This window comes from Natator depressus, chromosome 20 (assembly GCF_965152275.1).
Source record: "Natator depressus isolate rNatDep1 chromosome 20, rNatDep2.hap1, whole genome shotgun sequence".
In the NCBI taxonomy this organism is placed as follows: Eukaryota; Metazoa; Chordata; order Testudines; family Cheloniidae; genus Natator; species Natator depressus.
In genome coordinates this window covers 14,271,988-14,277,033 of record NC_134253.1, presented here as the reverse complement: position 1 = coordinate 14,277,033, position 5,046 = coordinate 14,271,988, and positions in this window count along the sequence as shown.

Below are 5,046 nucleotides of genomic sequence, written 5' to 3'. Positions count from 1 at the left end.
CCCCACCTCACTCTCTTTTCCAAACTACATATACCCAGTTCTTTCAGCCTTTGCTCATATGGCTGACATTCCAGCCCTTTGAACGTCTTTGTTGCTCGCCTCTGGATCCTTTCCAATTTCTCTACATCCTTTCTATACATTGATGACCAAAATTGGACACAATACTCCAACTGAGGCTAACCAGCACTGAATAGAGCAGTACTCTCACCTCCCGTGACTTGCAAGATATGCCTCTGTTAATGAAACCGAAAATTGCATCTGCTTTTCTTGTAACAGCATTGGATTGCTGACTCACGTTGAAGTTGTGATCCACCACTACTCCCTGATCCTTCTCAGCAGTGCTACTGCCAAGCCAATTATCCCCCATTCTGTATTTGTGCATTGAATTTTTTTTCCTTAAGTGTAGCATCTTACATTTGTCTTTGATAAATTTCATGTTGTTGTCTATAGCCCTGTTCTCCAATTATCAAGATCCCTCTGAATTTTAGCTCTATCCTTCTAAGTATTGGCACACCTCCTCCACATCCTTGTATCATCTGCAGATTTGATCAGTATGTTCTCTATTCCTACATCCAGGTCATTCATAAAGATGTTAAACAACACTGGACCCAGAATAGACCCCCAGCGGAACCCCACTTGAGACCTCCAATCTGACGTCATTCCATTAATAGCTTCTCTTTGTTTGCAGTTGTTTAACCAGTTCTGTATCCACCAAGCCCATATTTCTCCAGCTTACTTATCAGAATAAGTGAGACTGTGTCAAAAGCCTTGCTAAAGTCTACATATATTATGTCCACTGCATTCCACCTATCCACCAAACCAGTTACCCTGTCAAAGAAGGAAATCAAGCTGGTTTGGCATAATTTGTTCTTGGTAAATCCATGCTGGCTGCTAGTGATTACCCCTTCATCCTCCAGGTATTCACAAACTAAATGTTTTCATAGAATATCAGGGTTGGAAGGGACCTCAGGAGGTCATCTAGTCCAATCCCCTCCTCAAAGCAGGGCCAATCCCCAACTAAATCATCTCAGGCAGGGCTTTGTCAAGCCTGACCTTAAAAACCTCTAAGCAAGGAGATTCCACCACCTCTCTGGGTAACCCATTCCAGTGCTTCACCATCCTCCTAATAAAAAAGTTTTTCCTAATATCCAACCTAAACCTCCCCCACTGCAACTTGAGACCATTGCTCCTTGTTCTGTCATCCGGTACCACTGAGAACAGTCTAGATCCATCCACTTGTTTTATACATTGCTCTAGTAGCTTCCCAGGTATCGAGGTCACGCTGACTGGTCTAAAGTTCCCTGCCTCTCCCTTTCCCCCCTTTTTAAAGATGGGCACTCCATTAACCCTTCTCCAGTCTTCTGGGACCTCTCCTGTCCGCCATGAGTTTCCAAATATTATTGGCAGTAGCTCTGAGATTTCTTCAGCTAATTCCTTCAGTACCCTCGGCTGAATAGCATCTGCCCCGCTGATTTGAATTCATTCAAATTAGTCAGAAGATCTCTGTGTTCTTTACTTATCCTGATCCGCACCCCTTCCTCTTTATCGTCTATGGTAGCTTTGCTAGTCATCAGGTCACATGGTATTTTTTGTGAGAAGACTGAAGCAAAATAGGCAATGAGCAGCTCGGCCTTCGTATCATCTTGTTACCAGCTCACCTTCTCCAGTGAGCAACGGACCCACAACAGCCTTTATCTTTCTTTTTCGCCTGACACATTTGTAGAACCCCATCTTGTCGTCTCCACCATTCCTTCCAGCTATAACTCATTTTTTGCCTTGGCCTTCCTGATTTTGTCCCTACACCTTGAGCTATTCCCATGGATACTTCCCTTGGTGACATGCCCCTCCTTCCATTTCCTATATGTATCCCTTTTGGGTTTTAGATTGCTAAAACGATCCTTGTGCAGCCACACTGGCCTCCTGTGGCTCTTCTTCTCTTTCCTCTGTGTCAGAATAGCTTGATGCTAAGCCTCTATTTTACATCTTGTAGGAACTGCCAGCCCCCTTTGACTCCTTTTCTTTATTGGTCTTTCCATGGGGCCTTGCCTACTATTTCTCAGGGTTGGCTGAAAGCTGCCTTTCTGAAGTCGTGTCCTTGTTTTGCTTTTTTCATGTCTCCTTTCCTTAGGATCTTGAATTCTATCAGATCACAATCACTTCATCTCAAGCTCCTGACCACCTTCAGGTTCTCAACTAATTCATCCCTGGTGGTCAACACCAGATCCAAAATGGATAACCCCCTAGTTGTTGCCTCAACATTCTGAATCAGAAAGTTGTCCTGTACACATGCTAAGAACTTGCAGGACATATTACACTTTGCTGTAATAGTCTTCCAACAGATATCAGGGAAGTTAAAATACCCCATTAATACTAACTCATCCCTGACACCCCAACTGTCCTCTGCTGTCTGTACAGAGCACTCACCTCTCTCCCCCTCCCATCTCTGACACCCTGACTGTCCCCAGTCCCCTCTTATCGCTGACACCCAAGCCTCCACCTGCTGTGTCTGACTCACCTGGCTCCTCATGCAGAGCAGCCACCCCTGCGTTCCCACTCTGGCCCACTGCCCACATAGGGCGTGCCAAAGGGTTTTAGTGGAGTTTGTGCCCCTCTACTACCTTAAAGTTGCCCATCCCTGTGCCAAGTAATAGATTTAGTTGAAAATACCTAGAAAATTCACTCTTTACCCACAGATTATTTGCTCTAAATTGAGGGAAGATTCTTCTCACAAAACAAAGATAGTGAATTCCCATTTTAAGTGAAAACCTGATCCAACCTTAATTTCAAAGGGGCTTTCAGGAATAAGCAAAGGGAATTCAACACAAATACTGGTGAAGCTGTAAAGTACTGTCAGCATTGGGATAGGAGGCTATGCAACTGGCCAGGACTGAGGGGGCTGTGTGTGCATAGGGAAGGCAGAGGGGTTGTGGGTCAGGATTGAGGTATATCAGCAGAACTGGGGCAGCCCAGGGCTGGAATAGCAGGGAGCTGTGGATCAGGATTGAGATGCATCAACAGAGCTGTCCCTATAAGAAGCCCAGGACTGGCAGTCAGGATTGCAAGGTGCCAGTGGGGCAGGAACAGAATAGCATAAGATCATTAGAGAGGAACATAAGATCATTAGAGAGGTGCATGAATTGAACCGGGGAGGATAGAGATGGGGGGAGCTTGCATTGGAAATGCCCACGAGCTGCACCAGTTTTCCCCTGGGCACCTCTCAGTGCAAGGGTCATGATGCTCAAGGGAAACTAGAAACAAGAACTGCCCAGGCTATCAGGAGCCACAGACATCGGTTAAAAAAGGCTGGCAGCAGGTTCTGGCCTAGCTGATGAAAGGGTAAAGGGCCTAGAAGAGGATAAAAGGGGTTGGGGCAGTTTCAGGTCCCAGAAACCCAGAGAGTATCAGAGCAGGGACTATTTAGCACAGTGCTGTCTCCAGGAGGTCAGCATTTGGTATTGCACAGGAAGCTGTAACCTCCCACTAGACCATTTTACAGCACCAAGCGAATGGCAGACAGCACTCCGCTAACAGCCTGAAGCACCGCTTCTCTTACACATTTCATCCTAACATAACTGAACTGTCTCATGAGCCAGAGAAGCACCTCATCCTTTAGGAATCCTGCTGAGCTTTTTGCCGCGAGGCCTTTCTGCTGCCAGGAGTTCCAGGGGTTAGTGATGCAGTGTGTGCAATATTGCAGGAGTCTCTCCTATGAGATCATGCACTACTGCCATGAGGACTTGTCTAAGAAAGCAACAGTAGCTGCACTGCTCCCAGATGAGCATCCAAGGGGCATTATCGTGGGTTTCCAAAGAGGGACACTTTGTGGCAGTGGATTTGTCACCCTCTCAAAGGCTCTGGTACCATGGAGTGGATTTAAACATGCAGTGAAGACCGCTGAATGGCTTGCTGTGTTTTGGATTCTGCAGTCAGTAGGTTGATTGCCAGACTGTATAGAGGGGTAGCAGTGACAGTAGTGTGGAATCCAGCATTCCATCCTCCAACGGAAGCAACAAATTGACCCAGCCTGGTTTGTTACTTTCTTAACCACTACTGTCCCTTCCCCATGCAAAGCTGTAGTTATAACAAGAGATGCAAGTTCTACAACTCCCATAGTTTAAATGGAAGGGGGCTGCAGGCAACATGTCTGGGGTGAGGGATCCTTGATGCTGGCATGCCCTCCCCTAGGTATACCAGAGTCAGGGCATGCTGTAACTTTGCTCTGTGGGCACTTGGGGGAGGGGCAGGTTAAGCCTGGTGTGCATGCAGCATTACTGCTGTTGGGGACAGTGCTGTAACTGATGTGCTGTTCACTGAGGTTTTAGAGACTGGGCTACGTGCTGAGGAAACAGCAGGAGCCAAACATGCACACTCCAAAGCGGTGGCCCAGCCCTGAACTAAGACATGGCAACGCAGCCACACAGGGTGGACGGTGTGAATCACACATGGAGCAGCTTACCCTCACCCATGCTAAATGCAATTTGTCTCACACCCTCCTCAAACATCTGACATGTCCCTCGGGGTACGTCCACACAGCATTTTGGAGCAAGCCCGCCAGCCCAGCTTGGCAGACATGGCTTAGCAGGGCTTGTGCCAGAGCACTAACAGTAGCTGTGTAGCCAGCACTTTGAAGTGGAAGTGCTGGCTAGAGCTCAGGCTCTGAAATCTAGGGAGAGGGGTGGGTGTCAGAGCCTGAGCTCCCACTTCAAAGTGCTGGGTAAACAGCTACTGTTAGAGCAGCAAGTGTGTTGAGGGGGGCTGGGAGGCTTGCTGCCATGGGCTGTGTACACATACCCGCCCTGGAGAACTGGTGTTTTCACAGAAGACAGTGCACAACGCAGGTCTGGATGTTAATGCTGCTGCGACCAGGGAATGATGGGAGCTGAGTGCAGGTTAACAAGTTCTCTGTTTCTGGTCCCAGGCCCAGCCACACTAGTTTCCATTGTGTTCAAAAATCATTTTAAAACAGTTTTTAAAAGTGATTTTTGCAAACATTCTGTTGCAACAGGGAAGAGCTTTGCTCCTACAGGACAGGTAATCACACTGGAC